Genomic DNA, 23,538 nt, shown 5'->3' with positions numbered 1-23,538 from the left:
GACCCGCGGATCAGGGCTTTGCTGGTGCCTATGGGGCAGCGGTAGGTAAGAGGTGACAGACACCGCACAGCGGGCCACTCTTGCTACCTGTTCTCTGGCGTGTTTATGGCGCGGCGGAGGGACATATCCTTACCGGAGCGCTCAGATCACAAACTCCACAGGGCTGTGCTAGTCTGTGTGACTGGAAAGTAAAGAGTTAATTTTTTTTAAAAGCAGCGCTAAGATCCCCAGGCGCACAGCTCACTGAGGACTTTGCAACTCTGTAAGGAAAGCAGATCGGATCGTACGTTAGCAGAGAGGTTCCAGCCTATGGCTAGGGAACGTTAGGAGTTAAGGTGACTAAAGAAACTCCAGGAACCCCAGCTGCAAAGCTGCGGGCTTTGCAAGTTTCTCTGGGTGTATGTTAAAAAAAAAAAAAAAAAAGAGGAGGAGGAGGAAAGCCTTGCCGGCCAGATCAGAACACAAACTATAGTACAGTGCAAACCAGAGCAGGATATAAAGCCACTGCATGTCTCTGGCCATACAGTTGAGGGATTTGAAACTCTCTGTCACTGGGAGGAAACAAGTGTGAAAGAACTCCAGGAACTACAGAGATCACACACATTGACATGGGTTAAGTGAAAATTATCTCCAGGATCCCCAGCCTGCAGCTTTGCAGACCTTCTTTCTGCAAGGAGAAGTGGTTAGGAAAGCCTTCCTAAACAGCTGAGATAACACATGACAGGGTGAGGGAAAAAAAAATAAAAGATCCACAAGGAGGAGAGTTTGACTACTACTTTTGCTCTGCAAAAGAGGGGGAAAACAAGCAGATCAGAACACAGGGCTATGGCCAACCTGTGTGACTTGAAATGAGTGAAATTTACCCTCCCCTTCCTAGTTCATAGCAGGGGGAAAAGGGAACAAATCTGATAGAAATTGGCAAATATCTCATTGAAACATTTGCAGGGGGGGGAAAAAAAACAGACATTGATTCCCAAGCAGCAGTGAGATGATCTTTTAGAAGCCACCTTAAAGACTGAATGCAAAAGAAGCGAGTCTCACTGTAAATGAGTTAGTTTTGGCACAGACTGTATTAAAGATCAAAAAAGAAGGCGAAGTGTTTGGGGAGGAGAGACAAAAACAAGAGAGAGAATAAGTGAGAGACTAGATAAAAAGTTCCACAGCTCTCAAGACTTGTGAGAGGGGAGTTGAAAGCTATTTTAAAAAAAATTTTTTTATAAGTGTCTTCTTTGAGGGTTAATTTAGATGCTAGACCTGAGAAAAGGTTCAGCAGAAAGAAACACACCTGGTGCGTGTTAAAAAGAAAATGCCCTTGGTGTGTGTGTGTGTGTTTTGATAAAGTGCTTGTTTGTTTTACATAAGTTCATTTAACCAGCGGTTCTTGACCTTAGAGTTATTAACATCTGTGGAGTGAGGTGGTGAACCTGCTGCCATTCCATACCTCCTATCTTAGTTTGAAATGGATTTGCTCAGTCATTTGCAACGTGTCTTCCCTGTGGTTCTACTAAACAACAATACAATTTCTGATGTGGCTCTCTCGAGTCACTGAAGAATCGTTATACCTGTTGGAATGGGGTGCATTTGAGGATCAGTTGTAAATAGCGGACTATAAGTTTATGGTATGGAAAGGTGATGAGAATCCTTGGTTTAAAAGCTTATAGAGTCTGTGGGATAAAAGACAAGGCAGAACATTTCAGCTGACTCTGTGGCTGTGAAAGTGAGCAACTGATCAACTTTGCATCTTATAACAACAGGACCTCAGCACCCAGAAGAAATTGGGTAGTTGTTCGTCAGGGTTTTCTTATCTAATTGCCCCTTTTCTTCACCCAGCAGTGAAATAGTTCATGAAGGTCTACTAGGTCAGAGAGCAGAAAGGGAGAGGCTCCTGTGGCCAAATTCCGTCTTTGGTAAAAGGTTACCTACGTATGGACAGAATTTGACCTTTGGTGTTGTCTAATGATTAACATAGCAAATACTGTATAATTTTCTTAACTCTTTTCCCCTATGCATAATACATAAAACTGGACATGCAGAAGCTATGTGACACTTATAAAAGAGTCAGTGTTGTTCCCTATAGGGGCAAAGACCAGGCAGTTTGACCAGGGATTCAGTTTACTCCTGCCTCCTCCATCCCCCTTTTTAAACCCTATTGCAGCTGCTGCCTTCAGCTCCTTCTTCCATTGAAATTAATGCTGATGCCTTATTTCTGCAACAGAGTAGCAGTGCTCATCATTCAATGGTGTGTTTTCATAGTCACCCCAATGGATGACTGGTGCTGAAATATTTGCATTGGGCCACGTCCGCTGGAGAAATCAGAATCTGCCATAGTGTCTCCCAGATCCTGCTATTCAGTTGACAGGGAATCTAGGAAGGACAGGCAGCTTAAAACAAGAGAGCCAGTTTGAGAGTCAGTTTCCCACTTTGCAGATCATTCTTCAGTGATGCCATTTAAAACAGTCCTTTTACAACAAAAGAAAGGAAAATCAAAGGTTCTTTACTTTGTTTTTTAAAGAAGCTGACACAGCTCGACTGATCCTGCTTGCCTACTGCAGTTGATGGGGGTTTTGCTGTTGCCTGCAGTGGGGACAGGATTATGCCCTATATTATTTACTTGCGTTCCCTAACCCTAGCCTCCTAGAGAGCTCTGTATTAAAAACAGTGGGCTTTGCAGGAAAAACACACAGATGTGCAAGAAACAAACCTCCAGGAATTCTCCCCCATTAAAAAAAATTAGCAGGGCAGAGGAACATTGCCAGCTGCTGTGCTAACACGTTAGTTCTTGTGTCATGATACGTTATGCTTATATTGTTGGGGAAATAATGGAATTTACTCATGCTTGCTGGGTAACAAAATCTGAAGGGGTGAGTTGAGTGCAGTGGAGTTCTAAGGGCCTAATCCTGAAAGATGCTGACTCTTTCTGTTCCCAGTTTGAAGTGGGTGAGGCTTGAAGGCACCCAGCATCTCACAGCAGTGAGGCCCTCATTTTGTATGGTGTCCTCTATAGAAACACTATGCAGAAATGCTTGACCAGCAAAATGATGTATTTACAAAGTGAGAGTCAAACTGTGGGGCATTCCGCATGCCAGCACAGAAGATTAAGGTGCTGTGCTTGCCACCGGCATTGCGGGTACTAACGTGAAAGAGAGCGATGTGTATATGGGGCGCCTGGCTACTTCCCCTCCTGCATGGGTGGGCATGGGGAATGGGAGTGCTTGCAATAGGAATGAACCTTAGGTCTAACTCCTTCTCCCCAACTGCATCAGCCAACGTATTGGAGCTGGTGCAAGGGGACGTAATCTGTACCAGTGTAGGGATGTCTCAGTTTCTTTCTGCTCTTAGGGCAGCAGAACGATGTGCTGTGCCTTGCTCAGGGCTTGTGGCACACCCTCAATCTCTAACCCATCTAACATGAAAGCAAGGCAACACCAATTTAGAGTGTATGTTTAGAGAAAGATGTTTGTGTAACCTCCTGGTCAGTGTGCGCTGTGTCCTCCTCGGTGCCCGTTCCCCAGAGGAGGAGTCTGTTACAGAAATTTGAAAATAGAAAGTAATTGAGGCAGAGAGGATGCTGTTTCGGGAGCTTTAGGTGTAAGGTGCTCACACCCAGTGGTTTTTGAAGAAGCTTGGGAAAAGGCTGGGGAGCTGTCCCTGACTAGCCAAGGAAGGGGGAGAACTGTAGGAATGCTGCCAGGGCGAAGAGGTAAAGCTCCACTGTGATCTTTCCTGAGGAGGGGGAGATGTTTCTTTCTGAGCCCCCTTACTTTAGTCACTGCTTAGACCTACAACAGGACAATCATGTGATGGGGGAAGGGGACAGGCTGGTGAGCAGAGGGAGTGGGGATAGTGCTGGAGCTGAGGTTGGATTGTCATCCTCAAATTCGTGTTTAACCATATATGCACTTAGATGCTGTTTGGGAAACTAGAATATCTCTCTATAAAATGTGAACTGTTCACCTATGGGCTTGGAATGCTGCCCAAATTGCAGTAATAGCTACTGCTTAAAAAGTGTGTGTGTGTAATTTATATTTTCCCTCCAGTTTTGTTAAATTTAGTCCCCGTACAGTAGACACCACAGAAAACCTAGTGATCTTTGAGATTGCGCAATACGAGGTACTTACATTCAAGTAGATAGATACCTTGTGTTTTGAATCACAGGAGTATTAAAAAGTGTCTAAGAATGATCGCTACATCACGGCATTTTCTGTAAGTACTAGTGGGCCAAACAGATTGTATTGTACAGATTCCCTTTTTATGTTCCTGTAATAAAGTTAAAAAACTATACATAATCTGTGCTAGTTTCAGGCAGGATTGCCTGTGCTTGCTAATTCATTGGACTGGGGTAGAGGAAAATAACCTAACCAATGTATGTGTTTACCTCAGAGGGATTCGGATACACCTCTGAACCATATCACTTTCTAACGTGCTAATATGAAGGTGGATATGATGGAGGTGGGCAAGTGACAAAGCATTAAACACAGAATGGATCTTCACAGGGGTTCTTTATGTTTGTATGTATTTCACTCAGCATTTTTTGTGATTCTCATTTAGATTAGAATAATAGTCATATAGGAGCAATTTTCTGCTCATTAGAGTAAATGGAAGCATATTATTGCTCTGTACTATTATATGGTGTAATATTTCCCCAGTGGAATTTATATACAGTATTTCTAGGAGCTGAAAATACTAGCATCATGTACATTTAAAGTGTGAACTAAAGCAGCATGTGAAAAACAACTACGATAATAAATTTCCCTTTTCTTAATCTTCTCTTGAAAAAAAAACAAAATAATTCACCCTTATAAAACAGAAGTCTGCTTCACATAAAGCAAAATGGCCAAAGACTGCTTGTTGACTACTGAAAAACTGCTCTCACTTACCTGTGTTGTCATATGTTTCCTACAGCAGTGATCTGGCAACAAGTTACTTTTAGGGGATTGCAAAAGACAATTTTTGTCAAACAATGCTCATCTCCTACAAGAATGTGAAAATAGTAAGAGAGATATAGGGCATAAAATATGTCCCTGCTGACCTATATATTACATTGTAGCCACTAACAAAATCTATGTATGCTTTGGCTCTGGGAATGTAGAGCTAAAATTGAGATTGCCAGTCACTTATAAAGTTACTTATAAAGTTACTCCTTATACCTACAGCAAATATATAAAATAGGCTAATCGCTTCCTTTATGCCAGCAAATATCTAATTGAACAAATGCTTCTGTTATCATCTAGAAGCTGGATAGTGCTTAATGGGTTTCCTAGATATCTTTTAAGCACCTTTATTTGAATATCAAATCACAAGGTAAAGAAGAAAGTTACATAATCTTAGTCTCAGTTACACTGGTTCCAAGAACTGTGTGATAATCTGAGTCTTGATAATATGTTTGACTGAAAATTATGGTAAAGGTTTTGAAGCTTAGTTTTGAATTGAGAGGGAACTCTTTAATCTAATCAACGGATGATCTACAAAGGCTGATATAGACTGTAGGCTGTCTGTATTACCTTGCACAAATAGGAATCAGTACCTCCTCCCAGTAAATCTCCTTTTCAATTGCTTTAAAGAAAACAAAGATACCATGGGCTAAATGTTATGTGTTTACTAGGACCAGCTCATGGAAGTGGAACATGATTTGGCCCAGTAACACACTTTGTCACTTAAACTTCCTTAAATGAATTTAGTCTTGCATTCAAATTAAAGAATACCTGGAAAGGAAACCAGAACTCTTGGCAGTAGTTCCATAATGAAAGACTGAACTGTAAAAATGAATTCTTAGTTACTTCGTTTGATGTACATTTTAAAAAAATTAGATAATTCCTCTAAGATAAATAATGTCAAATTAAAAGTCTAAGGATTTGCTGCAGTTATTGAAATAGAACTGTATCTTAATTTTGCCATTTTTTCAATAACTATTCTAAATATATAGGAATATGGTTTTAATACCGTTAATTATGTAATAAACTGGCTAATATAGACCACTGCCCTCTCCTGGATTGAATCAGAACTGCTCAGCTATATGTCATTGGTCCTATAACAGGTAATGGATATTCCTGGGGACTGAATTTGGAACAAAAGAATCTAAGTTTTGTTGCCATAAAGTTCTTAGTGGCCGTGTTTTTCAGCACAGTAATAACAGTGATGATTCCCAAGTAGATTTGCTGTTCATAGCGATTTAAGGCCAAAATGGCCATTATGATCACCTAGGCTGACCTCTTTCATAACACAAGGCATAGATTTCTCTCTTTAGCTCAATAGCCTGTGGCTGAACTAGAACATATCTTTTAGAAAGGCATTTGGTCTTCATTTCAGCTCCTGTGTGGTGGAGAACTCACCATGTCCATTGGTAATCTATTCCAGTGGTCAGTTAACCTCACCGTGAAAAATTTCCAGTTTGAATTTTTTCTGCTTTCAACTTCTAGCCACTGGATCTTTTTATGCCTTTATCTGTTTGATTATGTAGCCATGGATTTGTTATAAGTATTACAACTATGTCAGTACAAAGGGAAATTGGTTGAAATGGTAAATAAAGAGTCGTAAAATACCATCATGAACAAAATATGCTAGGGACAAGCCTGCCTGGCTGTTTCAAAGGAAACCTGTGCCTTTCTAATCTGAAAGAATTCTTTGAGCATGTCTGTAGTGTGACACAGAGGCCCGTTGATGGCTCACGACTCTGTGCAGCAGCTCCTGTCAGGCCTGACAAACTCACTACACCTAACACATTGCTGTCATAGTATTTATCTATAAAGAATGTTGTGTGAGGTATCAGTGAAAGCTAGTGACACAATGGGCATTAGTATTGTGAAATGTATGTATTAACACTATATGAGGCATTTTAGATACTAGTATGATGCTTTAGGGTACGTCTAGACTACCTGCCGTATCGGCGGGTAGTGATCGATTTCTCGGGGATCGATATATCGCGTCTCATCTAGACGCGATATATCGATTCCCGAACGCGCCCCTGTCGACTCCGGAACTCCACCAGTGCGAATGGCGGTAGCGGAGCTGACAGGGGGAGCCGTGGACTTCGATCCCGCGCCTTGAGGACGAGAGGTAAATCGATCTAAGATACTTCGACTTCAGCTACGCTATTCACATAGCTGAAGTTGAGTATCTTAGATTGATTCCCCCCCGCGCCCCCCAGTGTAGACCAGCCCTTAGAGTCTGTAACCAAACAGAAGGGGAAACTGGTTTCTTCCAGACAGGAGGAAAGGTAGTTATCTTCCTGTCTCTACTGTAAATTAAGCATTGTGGAATCAGCAGAAAGGAAGCCCTGTTTGCATATTGTCAATAAGAAAAACTGGTTGATGGGGGAGATGAGAACTCAGCATGGCGCCAACACACTGGAAAACAAGCAGCAGAGGAGAAAAGTCTTATCTTGGGGTGCACTTTGAAAGGTTACATTTCAAAGATTTACAGCACTGTCAGAGGGAGGAAAAAGAACCCCTTTGTTATCCATTTTGCTGAGGAACACCATTGGCAAAGGGGGTTCATTCCGAAGAAATGGGTCCTGGATAGACTAAACACTGGCAAGCAGAAAGATATTGAGGGTGAGAAACTAGGGCTGTAACCTGTTAAGCTTTAGTCTCTGGAAAGCGTGATGTATTTTTGGTTTATTTATAACTGTTTCTGTTTTCATTATTCTTACTCAACCCTCACTAGAATCTGTGAATCTTTGCTCTTTGTTAATGGACTTATATTTGTTTTCACCATAGGTTACAGTGCTGTGTGACAGGGGATGGATCACGTGATGATTACCTGTTCTATTCATTCCCTCTGGGGCACCTGGCTCTGGCCGCTATCGGAGGACAGGATGCTGGGTTGGATGGACCTTTGGTCTGGCCCAGTGTGGCCATTCTTATGTTATAAAGGACCTGAGCCTGTGGAGTAACCTTCCAGCTGTGTGTACGCTGTCTCTTTGGGGACAGCTTACCTGCTAATTTGTGTGAATGTTGAGTGACAGGCTGGACACTACAGGGAAATGCTTCCAGGGAGTTTGGAGACTGGGGTACACAAAGTATTAACTTGCAAGGCAAAATAAAGGATCTTGAGGAGTTTGCTGTAGGGGCAGGAAATTGATACTCAGTTTAGCACCAACATGTCTCTCGTGCTGAGCTGGGAGGTAACATGGTGTCCTGTGGTTCTGGATGCCCTGAGAAAGTGTCACAAGTAGAAAAGAAGATTTAGTAGATATAATTTATTTGGACATTTAAAAATCTTTTCACCAGAGGGTATTAAGGAAACTCTGTAGTCATGGAAGGAGAGAGAAGGTGTTGTCATGGATTGGAAACTAGCTAAGAGAGACACAACAAAGAGTTGAGGATCAATAGTCAGTTCTCAGCAGTACCCGAAAGTACTGTACTGATTGGGGAAGTGGTGTACAGTTCTGTCCTAGGGCCAGTATTTAATCTATTTACCAGAGAGCAGGAAATGGGGTGAACAGTGAATATGAAAAAATTCCAGAGACACAATTATTCAAGGCTAGAGAGGCTTGCAAGTAACTCAGAAGGAACACGCAGACTGGTCATGTCAGCTGTGAGAACCTGTTGGTCGGATTAATGGCTGCTTCCCTTTGCATAGCTCCTCGCTGCCCCTCACCCAGCAGCTGGGGCTCTGGATCACACTGTGTGTTGGGCCCTGAGTCATACACCTACTGCTCTCCATCCACTTCACAGTCTTGTGTAGATGCCCTCTGCAGAGCACCGTTTGTTGGCAACGTAGAGTGCCTCTGCATGGGTCTCTGTGGCTTGGCCTCTGTGCCTAGCAGAAAGGAGATATTTTGTGCCTTGTGTGCCTGTGAAGAGGGGGAGTTTATTGCAATGAGGGTGTCCAGAATCTTGGAGGCTCACGGAGCATAGCAACACAATATAATATAATACATTGTGACACAAAGTAACTGTTCCAACAGCACCTGCAGGGGGAATTGAAGTAATCAGAATAAAGTTGACCAGCTTCAACTCAGTAATTACTCAGGTTTAAATCTGTCCAAAACAGCAGTGTTAGCAAGCTTGCCTACAAAGAGGTATAACTTTTTTCATTTAAACATTAATGCATATCACCTATACTTAGGGTGACCTATGTTAACGGGAAAATATTGGGACTGCCGCAGTGTGGTGGGGGAGGGTGCGTTTTTTTTACACTCACCCGTCCGGGAGTTCGGCGGCAATTCGGCAGAGAGTCCTTCAGTCATGGACGGTCTTCGGCAGTATTTCAGTGGTGGATAATAAACCTTGCAGCCAAAGACAGAAGCACCCGTCGCTGAAATACCGCCGAAGACCGTCCGCGACTTAAGGACTCTCCACCGAACTGCCACCGAAGACCAGGAAACAAAATATCGGGACAAATGGCGTCCCAACCATACTCTGATCAGGATGCGGGACAAACTCCTCAAAATCAGGACAGTCCTGATTTTATCAGGACGTCTGGTCACCTTACCTATAATGCAGTGCATCAAATGGAACAACTAAACTACCAGAAATATCGGCATAAGAATACGAAGTATGGCATCAGCTCATCAGTCATCTGGGATTGTCCACTTGAATGACTATATGTATTTTATGAGGTGTGTTTTGCTATGGAGTTTTAGCTGTGAAGTCTATTCTCTCTTGTTTCATAGAATGCAATTAAGCATATACTTTGTGAACAGATCTCTCAGGTTTGCTTTACACACAGAGTTCAGATTGATGTACTGTTTGCTACATTGCTGTATTCTTTTTAATGTTAATGAAACCAAGAAGCATAATTTTGGGCTAACTGTCTGGGAAGCTAGATTTACTAGCTGCTGCTGTACATTTTCATTTGGTCTGTTTAATTATTCTGTCTACAATTCCAAGTACTGAAAGGGTTAAGCACTCTCTAAATCTGTACTTAGGGCACTGCACAGTGTGTCATCTGAAGTAATATATCTGTATTGTAGCACTTGAGTTAAGATGTAGTTCTTAATTGTAAGAAAATGAGCCAGAACAGTAGACGGGAGAGACTGTCTCTGATTTGAAATGATTAACATACAGTGCACTCCTGATTAAAATGTTATGTAGCCTTTTGCTGAGCTACTGGAGGTAACCGTATTGGCAGAACTAATAAAGCCAGATCCAAAATAGGGCTTTGAATACATTTTTTATTTCCTCAAGGTTTAGGGACTTTTTATGTGTTGTTTTTATTAAAGTTAAGCACACTAATAATAATTTCAGCTAAAGTCAAAGCCTACTCCTGGAAACACTAATACACATGAGTAACTTTTGTTCTTGTTAGTAGGTTTTGTTCACATCAAAGGCCCCAACTAGTGTATGTAAGGTTGCTTATTGAATAAATATCTGTAGGATTGGGTCCTAGTAGAACCCCAATTTCTTCCCTTCCACCTGCCACTTGTTGTTTTAACTTTCCATTTTAAAGCATATTCAGTGTTTGAACATCAGAATATAAAATTTTCAGGAAAAAAAGGGAAGTGTCCAATTTTCTAATGGTGTAAAAGGGTTCTGTTGACTTCAATGGAGATTTGATTGTTTACACCAGCAAAAAAATTGACCCTACAGTTTGTGGGTCCTACTCACGACTCATGAGACAGATATTTCAGTCAGACCTATGTCTCTTTTAAGGGTAACGTGGTCATTTAATTAAGTTTATTGCTCTATTGTTTTTAGTGTGGTCAGTGGTACAAAAGCAATTTTCACTTTATACCATTAATGTAAGGAATACTTGTGAATATTGATCAGTAGGTGAGAGAGATATTTGATGAGGTTTGGTTAATTAAGATAACCAAAATTATTGTATCTGTGAACTGACATTGGGTTTGATTGTGCAAGGTTCTGAAGTTGAGGGGTCAAATTCATTGCTGGTGCAATTGTTTCTTCTTTTCATTGGAGTAACAGTAAAGTGAATTTGGTATTCAAGGTGTTCAGGAGGGATTTCGCAAACCCACCCTGACCATGTGGTACTTTGCCTTCCTCTAGTGGCTAGGCCACATAGAGAAGTTTAAGTCTGCTACTGCCTCTCAGTGGATGGTCCTGGTGTTTTAGCGTGAGTAATAGGGGTTCACGTTTTACATCCAGAGAGAGTTTCCAGCTTTATTCACTGCAAATAGACACCACCCAGTCTGGGGATAGTGACTGTCTTCTTCCACTGGAGTCAATAGCAAAAGTCTCATTGACTTCAGTGGGAGCACGATTGAGGCCTTAAAGGGAATAACAAGTAGGTAATGGAAAATGCTGTTGCAGACCTAATTCCTCACAGTGGGCTACATCCTGTTTGCTTTATTCATTCAAGACCCCATTGGCTTGAAGTTCCAGGGGGGGAATTTAACACGTGGTCTTAATGAATATTTTGCATGAATAAGATAAGCAAGCTTTGTCTTCAACACTGCTGCTGCTTGAGCTAACTGAGTATTATTCCCTCAGTCCACCCCTAATTTGAGGGGGGTTGTGTATACAAAAGTTTTAACTTCTACCTTTAAGTTTTATCTTTCCAAAGAACATTTAATCCTCTCTAAATGTCCACTCTCTTACCTCATTCATACCAGCTAATCTTACACAATTACTGATTTGCCTGATATATGTGACATCTGTCCATGATGCATAGTGGTGATGGTGGGGTCCTCCTGAGAACCAGTATCAGAAGAGTACATTCCTGGAGAATATATATAATAGGCAACTTAAAACTTATTTCTGTGGTGAATGTGGTGAACCTTATTTCAGTGTTGTGGGCAGTGCTGGCCCATTTTTCCCTCCCTGCCAAGCAGAGTAGTGATTTCTGTGCATTCTGCCACTAGAGACCTCGTCCAGGATCTACAGCAGCAGAATTCAGCTGACTTTAACTCTCTGAAAACAAACACGTCTTCCGAAGTTGAACTCGAAAGGGTATGGACTGAAAACCAGAATGAACTGCTTAATTTTATATTCCTCATGAAGCATCCAGATGTGATTACTGCAGTTTGCGAAAGTGAAGTTCATGTAGCACATTTCCAAACAGTAGAGTCTGGATATTGCCCAAGTAAATGGCCTGACAAAATGTTAACACAACTCCAGTTCTTTAAGCAACTGAAGTAGTCTGGAGCATGCTGTCAGGAGAGAGAGCAAAACAACATAAAGCCTGTCTACAAAACTTCTGCTGGTATTGCAGAGGCTGCTGCTAATCCATTGTTTCTGCCATGGAGTCCCTAGCCACTGCAGGGATGCTTCCTCGTCTTGGCTAGAGAAGAGCCTACATTGTAAGTCCAGTTTCCTGTGTTAGAAACTGAATGGCAAGTACTGAAGGTCGGCAAGAACGTCAGTCTTCTCAGGAAAGAGGTGTCCAGTCGAAAAAGCTTTGGAAAAATACAGGATCCTCATTCGATAAAAGTGCTAGTGAAAGCAAATCTACCAACGTGATATAGGCCATCATGTGCCAGCAATGCCCCTCTCCCATGTACATTGGCCAAACCGGACAGTCTCTACGCAAAAAAAAAAAAAAAAAGGACACAAATCTGACATCAGGAATCATAACATTCAAAAACCAGTGGGAGAACACTTCAACCTCTTTAACCACTTAGTGACAGACTTCAAGGTGGCAATTTTGCAACAAAAAAACTTCAGAAACAGAGTCCAAAGAGAGACGGCTGAACTTGAATTAATATGCAAATTAGATACAATTAACTTAGGCCATGGCTACACTAGGGAGTTGCAGCGCTGGTGAGGGGGTTACAGCACTGCAACTTAGGATGTGGCCACACTTGCAAAGCACGGCCAGCGCTGCAACTCCCTGATTGCAGCGCTGGCTGTACACCCGGTCTAGCCTCGGGTGTAGCGATTCCAGCGCTGGTGATCCAGTGCTGGTCAGCAAGTGTGGACGCCCACCAGCGCTTTTATTGACCTCCGGGGTATAAGAAGGTATCCCAGCATACCTTTTAAGCCTCTCTGGTAATCCTGCACACTCCACTGCCCTGGGCTCCTCTGACCCCACCTTTAAATGCCCCGGGAATTTTAAAAATCCCCTTCCTGTTTGCTCAGCCAGGTGTGGAGTACAATCAATCAATCAATCAATCAGCGACCATGCCTCCACGCCCCAGACGAGCCCCAGCATGGAACAGTTCCGAGCTGCAGGACCTCATCAGTGTTTGGGGTGAGGAAGCTGTGCAAGCACAGCTGCGCTCCAGCTGGAGAAATTATGATATCTATGGGCAGATATCTCAGTCCTTGCTGAGAAGGGGCCATGAACGGGACGCGTTGCAGTGCAGGGTAAAATTAAGGAGCTGCGCAGTGCTTACTGCAAAGCCCGTGGGGGAAATCGCCGCTCAGGAGCTGCCCCCATGACCTGCTGTTTTTACAAGGAGCTGGATGCCATACTTGGGTGTGACCCCACTGCCAATCCTAGGAGCACGATGGAGAGTTCAGAGCAGGGAGAAGTGGGGGAGGGTGTAGAGGAAGCTGAGAGTCAGGCTACTGTGGTGGAGGGAGACACCCCAGAGTCCCAGGAGGCATGCAGCCAGGAGCTCTTCTCAAGCCAGGAGGAGGCTAGCCAGTTGCAGCAGCTGGAAGTTACTGGTGAGGAAGAAGCAGAGGATTGTGCTCGGGGTAAGCAGATTTTTATGTTTTGGGAGAGGACGGTTTGGTTTATGGCTGTCTGCCTGCATGCCTAAACGTCGAATAGCCCATTGATTTGCTCTATCACGTCTCTGTAATCTGCCTCGGTAATCTCTTGAAAAGTTGCAGCCAGAGCGTGGGCAATGTGCTTTCGCAAGTTTATAGGGAGAGCCACCGTGGTCCTTGTCCCGGTCAGGCTAACCCGTCCGATCCACTGTGCAGCGAGGGGTGGGGGGACCATGGCTGCACACAGGCAAGCTGCATAGCGGCCAGGGCGGAATCCACATTGCTGTAGAAGACCCTCCCTCTCTTCCCAGGTAACACGCAGCAGTGATATATCTGGCAGTAGGAAACCCTGTTGAGAATTTAGGGATACTTGAGTGCAGGGCGCCAGGTCCCCCCCCTGCCAGCAGGTAGCCAGCCCCGCGGTGCGCTCAAGGCTCCCCCCCCCCTTCCAACAGGTAGCCAGCCCCGCGGTGCGCTCCGGTCTCCCCACACCCTTCCAGCATGCAGCCAGCCCCGCGGTGCGTTCCGGTCTCCCCACCCCCTTCCAGCAGGCAGCCAGCCCCGCATTGCGTTCCGGTCTCCCCACCCCCTTCCAGCAGGTAGCCAGCCCCGCGGTGCGCTCCGGTCTCCCCACCCCCTTCCAGCAGGCAGCCAGCCCCGCGGTGCATTCCGGTCTCCCCACCCCCTTCCAGCAGGTAGCCAGCCCCGCGGTGCGTTCCGGTCTCCCCACCCCCTTCCAGCAGGTAGCCAGCCCCGCGGTGCGCTCAAGGCTCCCCCCCCCTTCCAGCAGGTAGCCAGCCCCGCGGTGCGCTCAAGGCTCCCCCCCCCTTCCAACAGGTAGCCAGCCCCGCGGTGCATTCCGGTCTCCCCACCCCCTTCCAGCAGGCAGCCAGCCCCGCGGTGCATTCCGGTCTCCCCACCCCCTTCCAGCAGGCAGCCAGCCCCGCGGTGCATTCCGGTCTCCCCACCCCCTTCCAGCAGGTAGCCAGCCCCGCGGTGCGTTCCGGTCTCCCCACCCCCTTCCAGCAGATAGCCAGCCTCGCGGTGCGTTCCTGTCTCCCCACCCCCTTCCAGCAGCCAGCCAGCCCCGCGGTGCGTTCCGGTCTCCCCACCCCCTTCCAGCAGCCAGCCAGCCCCGCGGTGCGTTCCGGTCTCCCCACCCCCTTCCAGCAGCCAGCCAGCCCCGCGGTGCGTTCCGGTCTCCCCACCCCCTTCCAGCAGCCAGCCAGCCCTGCGGTGCGTTCCGGTCTCGCCCACCCCCCCTTCCAGCAGGCAGCCAGCCCCGCGGTGTGTTCCGGTCTGCCCCCACCCCTTCCAGCAGGCAGCCAGCCCTGCGGTGCGTTCCAGTCTCCCCACCCCCTTCCAGCAGGCAGCCAGCCCCGCGGTGCGTTCCGGTCTCGCCCCCCCCCCCCCTTTCCAGCAGGTAGCCAGCCCCGCGGTACGTTCCGGTCTCGCCCCCCCCCCCCCTTCCAGCAGGCAGCCAGCCCCGCGGTGCGTTCCGGTCTCGCCCCCCCCCCCTTTCCAGCAGGTAGCCAGCCCCGCGGTACGTTCCGGTCTCGCCCCCCCCCCCCCTTCCAGCAGGCAGCCAGCACCGCGGTGCGTTTCCCCCCCCCCCACCAGCAGGCAGCCAGCACCGCGGTGCGTTCCCCCCCCCACCAGCAGGCAGCCAGCACCGCAGTGCATTCCGGTCTGCCCCCCCCAGCCTTCCAGCAGGCAGCCAGGCCCGCGGTGCGTTCCGGTCTCGCCCCCCCTCCCCCTTCCAGCAGGTAGCCAGCCCCGCGGTGCGTTCCGGTCTCGCCCCCCCCCCCCCTTCCAGCAGGCAGCCAGCACCGCGATGCGTTCCCCCCCCACCAGCAGGCAGCCAGCACCGCGGTGCGTTCCCCCCCACCTCACCAGCAGGCCGGCAGTTCCGCGGACCGCCCCCCCCCCGCCAGCAGCTCGCCAGCTTCATGTTCTCTACTGTCCCCTGTGCAGGCCACCAGCTACCTCCTGTACCCAGTGCAGATAAACCCCAGTGAGCCATCAGTCAGTTCCCCCTCCCAGGTGAAGTCGGGGCAGAAACATTCACCCCATTGCTCGCCATGCCTTCGCTTCCCTGGCCTCTCTGTGTTATGTTAGGTATGTGGGAATGATGCTACAAAAAGTCTACAAACTCCTTCACTGTGTGATAATAAACAATGTAGCCTCTGTGTATTACATGTTTCTATCTATGTTTTTTTTAGCGACCTTGACTAATGCAGCCGGATCACCGGCCTCACGTCGGTTGCAGAACTTGAGAAAAAATCCACGAAAATCAAAAGAGGAGTTGATCAAAGCAGTTATGAATCACTACAACAGAGAAAGTAGGAAGACGCAGGAATGGAGAGAGAAAATGTATGAGTGGAGGCAAACACAAAGCAGGAGAAAGGAATTGGCTACCAAAAAAACCTCAAAGCACATGATAAACCTCCTGGTTTGCCAAACTGACTCTTTCGAGTCTCTCGTAGCCATGCAGGCAGATCTGTACCGTGGTAACCCACACCCCTCCCAAAGCTCTCTTTCTTGTTCCCCAGTATTTGCACAAAACACCTTTCTCCAGCAGCCAGTTTCTTATTACCCCCAGCTGCCCCTAACACCTGTAGGATCACCTACCAGCCCTGATAACTACAATCCTTACCCTGTGCACTCCACCCCCATTACTCTGCAGCATAGTAATCCTGAAGTGCAGCAGACATTGAACAGTAATCCAAACAGAACATATTCAAACCTCTGAATGTACAGTCCACCACCCTAACCCCCCTGGCCTTTTATGTACTGTACTTTGAATAAAGGATTTTATGGCTTTTACAATACTTTTTATTATTGCAGGAAGTGGTAAATACTGTACCCCAAGGTAGAAAGGAGCACAGCAAAGGCACCAAACATTACTGTTGGCTCTCAGCATCAAATTGCTCCCTTAAGGCATCCCTAATCCTTGAAGCCCTTTCCTGGGCCTCTCTAGTAGCCCTGCTCTCTGGCTGTGCAAATTCATCCTCTAGGCGTCGAACCTCGGAGGTCCATTCCTCACTGAATCTTTCACCCTTCCCTTCACAAATATTATGGAAGGTACAGCATGCGGATATAACAGCGGAGATGCTGCTTTCCCCCAAATCTAGCTTCCCATAAAGACACCTCCAGCGGGCTTTCAAACGGCCAAAAGCACACTCCACAGTCATTCTGCACCGGCTCAGCCTGTAGTTGAACCGTTCCTTGCTCCTGTCAAGCTTCCCTGTATACGGTTTCATGAGCCAAGGCATTAAGGGGTAAGCGGGGTCTCCAAGGATCACAGTGGGCATTTCGACGTCCCCTACTGTGATCTTGCGGTCTGGGAAAAAAGTCCCGGCCCTCAGCTTCCTGAACAGGGCACTGTTCCGAAATATGCGTGCATCGTGCACCTTTCCAGGCCATCCTGAGTAAATGTCAGTGAAATGCCCACGGTGATCCACAAGCGCTTGCAGAACCACGGAGAAATACCCCTTGCGATTAACGTACTCTGATGCCAGGTGGGGTGGGGACAGAATAGGAATATGCGTCCCATCTATTGCCCCTCCACAGTTAGGGAAACCCATTTGTGCAAAGCCATCCACAATGTCCTGCACGTTCCCCAGAGTCACAGTTCTTCTTAGCAGGGTGCGATTAATGGCTGTGCAAACTTGCATCAGCACCATTCCAATGGTGGACTTTCCCACTCCAAACTGGTTTGCCACTGATCGGTAGCTGTCTGGAGTTGCCAGCTTCCAGATTGCAATAGCCACCCGCTTCTTCACTGGCAGGGCAGCTCTCAATCTCGTGTCCCTGCGCCGCAGGGTAGGGGCGAGCTCAGCACACAGTCCCATGAAAGTGGCTTTTCTCATCCGAAAGTTCTGCAGCCACTGCTCGTCATCCCAGGCTTGCAGGACGATGTGATCCCAACACTCAGTGCTGGTTTCCCGAGCCCAAAGGCGCCGTTCCACGGTGCTGAGCATGTCTGTTACTGTCACAAGCAATTGAGTGTCTTGAGCGTCAGGCGTTTCAATATCATCGTCTGACTCCTCACTGTCACTTTGCAGCTGAAGGAATAGCTCACTGCCATGCGTGATGTGCTGGCAACATTAATCAGCAAGGTCCTCAGCAGCACAGGCTCCATTTGTAACAGAAATCTCAGAAATCGCGCTGCAGACTCACAATGCCGCCACACTGCTCGGAATGTGTAGCAAAGCACCACGGGGCATTGGAACAGGAAGCAGAAAGACCCGCACACTTCCTTCCCCTTCCCACAAGCCACAGCGCCAAAATGGGACGAGGTGCTCTGTGGGATAGCTGCCCACAATGCACCACTCCCAACAGCGCTGCATGTGCTGCAGATGTGGCCACACTGCAGCGCTGGTAGCTGTCAGTGTGGCCACACTGCAGCGCTGGCCCTACACAGCTGTACGAACACAGTTGTAACTACCAGCGCTGCAAAACTGTAAGTGTAGCCATGGCCTCAGGTTTAAACAGAGACTGGGAATGGTTGGATCGTTACACTAATTGAATCTATTTCCCTATGTTAAGTTCTTCTCACACCTTCTATGGGTCATCTCGATTATCACTTCAAAGGTTTTTTTTCTCCTGTTGATGATAGCTCATCTCAGCTGATTGGACTCTTCCAGTTGGTATGGCTACTTCCACCTTTTCATGTTCTCTGTATGTATAAATATCTTCTGTCTGTGTGTTCCATTCTATGCATCCGAAGAAGTGAGCTGTAGCCCACAAAAGCTTATGCTGAAATAAATTTGTTAGTCTCTAAGATGCCACAAGTACTCCTGTTCTTTATATTAAAATCTGTTCACAATCCATTCACAAATAGCTGCTTGGGTAAATAAATTGTGCCCTTATGTTTCATAGAATCATAGATTACTAGGGTTGGAAGGGACCTCAGGAGATCATCTAGTCCAACACCCTACTCAAAGCAGGACCAATTCCCACTTCCCTAAATGGCCCTCTCAAGGATTGAACTCACAACCCTGGGTTTAGCAGGCCAATGCTCAAACCACTGAGCTATCCCTCCCCCCATGGGGGCAGATCATAAAGGAAACAAATTATTGGTGTTTCCACTTCACCTACAACAAAATCAACCTTCAAAGACCCCATTAAGGAAAGGCTATAAATACAGATCCTAAAAAGATGATTTACAAAATATTCCTAAAACTCAAAAATGGTCCTAAGTCTGTTACATTTCCCTTTCACCACCTGTTATACTTGTTTTTAAAAAAGGTGTAGAATAGACTGTCAAAATCACAGAATTAATCCATAAAGCCTAGATAAAATAAATATGGGGCCTGAACCCATATGGTAATTCTCATCCCACCAAAACAGAGCAAACTCCTACTGAGATTTGCTTGTGTGAGGAACACTGGATCAAGGCCGTTGTAGGTTAATTGAAATGTCTGGTTTTGCTATTTAAAACCTACAAGAGCATCATATTTTCATGAGAATATAGTTTTAGATACTAATGGGACTTGTCAGAAAACACATATTTTTCTAGTTAAAATGTTTCTTGGAAAAAAAAAATACTACTTTGCAATTTTTTGGCCGGGAAAAGTTCCAGGTTTTCCATGAGATTTTTTTTATTTCATTTTGATTTGAAATGACATTTCTATTTTTTTTTAAAGTGGATTAGTTTCAAAATGAAAATTTTTAATTTGAATTTTCTGATCAGAAAATCAAAACAAATTCTTAATTGACATTTTCCCTGTAGAAATGTTGATAAAGTGATATTTTCAAATGGGAAAACTATTTGGCCAGAAAACCTTGACAGCTCTACACAGTAGTTCTGAAATACACCTCTACCTGGTATAATGCTGTCTTCGGGAACCAAAAAATCTTACCGCATTATAGGTGAAACCGCATTATATCAAACTTGCTTTGATCCATCGGAATGCGCAGCTCCGCCCGCCCAGAGCATTGCTTTACTGCATTATATCCAAATTCATGTTATATCGGGTCGCGTTATATCGAGATAGAGGTATATCAAGTATCATAATTAGGTAGTTCATTATATACCCAAGCATCTGTATTTTTATATCTTTCCAACAAAGCTTTTGGACATAGAATATTAGGGTTGGAAGGGACCTCATCTAGTCCACCCCCCTGCTCAAAGCAGGACCAATCCCCAGACAGAATTTTACCCCAGTTCCCTAAATGGCCTTCTCAAAGTTGAACTCACAACCCTGGGTTTAACAGGCCAATGCTCAAACCACTGAGCTTGTTATCCCTCTTAACTGGGTTCTATTCTGTTTCCTATTACATATACTTCATGCATTTCATGGTGCTGTGGTGTGGTATTGGGGTTGTATTGTCATGAGCTGAGATGGCTGCATTACTAATGAGCAGTGAAGCTGTGAGTGACATACTATGAAATGTGAATACTCATAAAATCTTTATACTATACCACAGTGTATCCCTCATGTGTTGCCTGTCTTACAGGAAACTGTTTTATCAATCTATGATAAAATTTTAATTTTTAAATTGGTATTTTTCAGATACTCCTACCTGTAAGTTGGTAAGTTTCCTTAGTACCAGGATATTCACAGTAAAAACCCAAAGAAAAAGAGAAATTTTAAATAAATTTCTGAAGCCTCTAAAAATTGCCAAGTACCTTTTCCATGCACAACTTTTTAACTACTCCTTGTTACAGCTACAACTTCAGTTCTGCTTCATCTGGAGTCATAACACCTTTAACTTTTGCTTTATTAAAGACTTACATGTAGAGGTATCTATTTGAGCTAATTAGGGAGAAGGGTTCACTCAGTCATAGAAGGTGAGCTTCTTGTGGAGGGACTTGAGGTAATAGTACAGGCAGAAGACCAAGAACAAAGGACTCAGACACAAACTTCCCTCCACCCCGATTTGAAAAAGTCTTGTTTCCTGATTGGTCCTCTGGTCAGGTGTTTCAGGTTACTTCTTTCCAGGTGTAAGAGACATTAACCCTTAGCTATCTGTTTATGACACGCCCCCTAAATTGCAGACAGTGGGGAAGCTCACTGGCGGCGATTTCCTCCTAGAACTTTAAAATAAACAGATTAATACAACACATGCACCTTTACATATACCACTAAGTATATAACTAACAGACTTCTACATTTTAAGAACACTTTTTAACTACTGGATTCTGGGAAACTCTCATGGGAGAGAGCATCAGCTACTTTGTTAGAAGCTCCTGAGATGTGCTGAATTTCAATATCAAAATCTTGGAGAGCTAAACTCCAACAAAGAAGTTTCTTGTTGTTCCCCTTGGCAGTATGAAGCCACTTTAGCGCAGCATGGTCAGTTTGTAGCTGGAACCGCCATCCCCAAACATATGGGCGTAGCTTTTCCAGGGCGTACACAATTTTTTTCCCTCTTTGCCTGTTAATCAATGCACAGATTTAGTAGGGTGAAAAACACCTTTATATCTATATCTATCTATCTATATCTATATCTGTCTGTCTATATAGATATAGATAAGGGTGTGTGTGTGTGTTTGTGTTTATATTACATGTGTGTGTGTTAAATGGAGTTTACGGAGGTGAAAGAAGATTTGATGTGCTTATATCCTGACTGTGTTAGTCTGTTGGTCAAGTGGCCCTGAGTCTGTGATGAACTCTATGTGGGTAAGCCCTGCTCACTGATGGAGTCTGACTGACTTCCTCGGAGCTCTGCTTGAGTACAGGGATCTATTTGCGCAAAGCTTATTGCAGGATTGTGTCCTGTGGGAGCAAGCTGCCTTCCAGTTTCTGTATCCTCTGGTAGTAAAGCTATTCTGTCTCCTAATGAAGAGAGAGTTTCTGCATTCCAGAATTTTTTTTTAACAAGAAAATAGATAATAGAATAGATATGATACCAGTTCAGCCTCTGAGTTCATTTCTGTGCTGGTTACTTTAAACACCAATTATTTTTTAACCTAATGTTTGGTGTTAACCAAAAAGAGTGAATTATTCATACAGTCAGTTATGGGTTGGATGTTGGATCTGTGACAGGCACCACAGAGTCAGGGCTATGGCCCCAACTTTGGAACGGTCTCTAAGAGGGACTCTTACAGTGTACGAGACCCCTTAGGGGTTTCACTGTTCCTCCAGGCTCATCCACACAGCTTCCCCGCCTCCTTAGACTGGACTTCTGGGCCTGCAGCGCTGCTGCTTCAAACTGTGAAGGTCCATTCAGCAAGTCCAGCTGAGACAGACCCCTGATGGAGATTTGTATCCTTTTAAGGATCAATGCACTTCTCCAAGCATTTGCAGTGACACTCTCACTGTGTTGTCAAAACAGTAGGGTTTATTAGTCATCTGGAACACAGCACTGGAAGTCTTTAGGTTAGCACAGAGGAATGAAGCTTAAAGCGTAGTCCCCTCTGCTTTGCTTGGACCCCAGCCAAGCTGTAGTGAACCCCACAGTTGAAGCTCCATCTCACCTTTTTTGTCAGACTCCCAGGTGTGTGTCCGCGTGCTTCCTGCAGCCCACACTCAACTCCCATCTCTCCAGTTCTTTGTTCCTGAGACGGGTGGAGTGGGGCAATATATGGTCATAGTTTGCTGGGTGTCAATGACCAGGCATTTGGATCTGTCATTATATTCTCTTGATATGGGACAAGGAGGCGAGGCACCATCCATACCTCTCTCTTAGCTTGCCCCAATGGTCCTTTTCCATCCGCTAGATCAGAGGTTCTCAACCTTTTTCCTTCTGAGGCTCCCCACAGCATGCTATAAAAATTCCAAGACCCAGCAGGGGAAGGGGCGGTGTGGCGCTCTGGGCCGGGGGGTGGGAATTCAGGCATATGTGTAGTTTGACTTCTGTTGTGGGTGGACAGGGGCCATCGGGGCTCAAGCCAGCTCCGCTCGGTGGGGTCTGGGGAGGGAGCACCACCTCCACCCTCTGACTCACCTCAACAGGCCACCTGCCTGTCTGGGGTGTGTGTGTGGGGGGGCGGGGCGTGGCAACCAAATGTTATAACTCAGTTGGGGGGCTCAGCTCAAAAACTTTGAAAACAGCTCAGGGAGCAGGGAGAAGGGTAGCTAGGGGCTGTGTGCAGGTGGGGGGTAGCTCAGTGCAGGGAGGGTGGTAGCTAGGGGCTGTGTGCAGGCTGAGGGGTAGCTCAGGGTGCAGAGAGAGGAGTAGCTAGAGGCTGTGTGTGGGCATAGTCATGGCTAGCAGACATTCGTGTTCCCTATATAGCAGTAGATACACTAGATACCCATGAACTCTCCCTGGGATACAATTAGGAAAAATTGTGGACAGTTCTGCAAGAAAAATTCTGGTTTTCCGATCAGCCCAACTGTAGTGTCTTCTGGAGGGTTGTAGTTCAAGATGTAGTTCTGTGATTACTGGGCAGAAAGAATACACACCATTCTAAAAGCCCCATCACTGTGGAGATTGCATTTGACTCCTCTCTGGTTTCCAGTGAAGTGCAAACTTGCTGCTACATGAGTGTCACAAACATAAGTCAGTCTGCCTTTCTGTGCATTGATTATAATATTAGGTAATGTTAAAAACAGCCAGATGCCGCTTAGGCTGATTATCAAAATAGTCTTATACAGGAAACTGCTTTTACAGCTAAATAAACAGTTTTCATGAGTGAAGTGTTAAACTTGATTTCCTGCTGTTAAATGTTTTCTACACCTTCCTGGAACTGCACAGACATTCACTGGAGTTGAGTGGTATCCTAAGACAGGGAGAGCTCTCGTTGGTTGGTGATGTCCTTTTGGTTAAATGCCAGAGTTGGCATGCTTCTTTATCTTGTTTCTTTTAGAGTTGCAATGCTGCCACCTACAATTAAAAAAGGGATTTAACCATAAAGTAGAGAATCAAGATATGTTAAACATACATAGAATCACTGTTTATCATAAACCTGTTCCAGGGCCTAGGCAAAGGAACAGCCTTCAGCTGTACTATACTGCTAGTACAGCTGAAGGCTGTTCCTTTGCCTAGGCCCTGGTCTTGCAAAACATTTACACACTTGAGTAAC

The 23,538-nt window shown here is 45.6% G+C and overlaps 1 protein-coding gene across 1 annotated transcript in view; it reads left to right on the top strand.

Moving 5' to 3' along the window:
• The window catches only part of SNTB1 (syntrophin beta 1), a 179,395-nt gene that overhangs the window by 856 nt on the left and 155,001 nt on the right, over nucleotides 1–23,538 (top strand). The gene's annotated exons all lie outside the window — the stretch shown is intronic.

The sequence above is a fragment of the Gopherus flavomarginatus genome, chromosome 2 (assembly GCF_025201925.1).
Source record: "Gopherus flavomarginatus isolate rGopFla2 chromosome 2, rGopFla2.mat.asm, whole genome shotgun sequence".
NCBI classification, from domain to species: domain Eukaryota; kingdom Metazoa; phylum Chordata; order Testudines; family Testudinidae; genus Gopherus; species Gopherus flavomarginatus.
The sequence above is the reverse complement of the archived record's forward strand: the minus strand, read 5'-3'. Positions and strand labels throughout refer to the sequence as shown.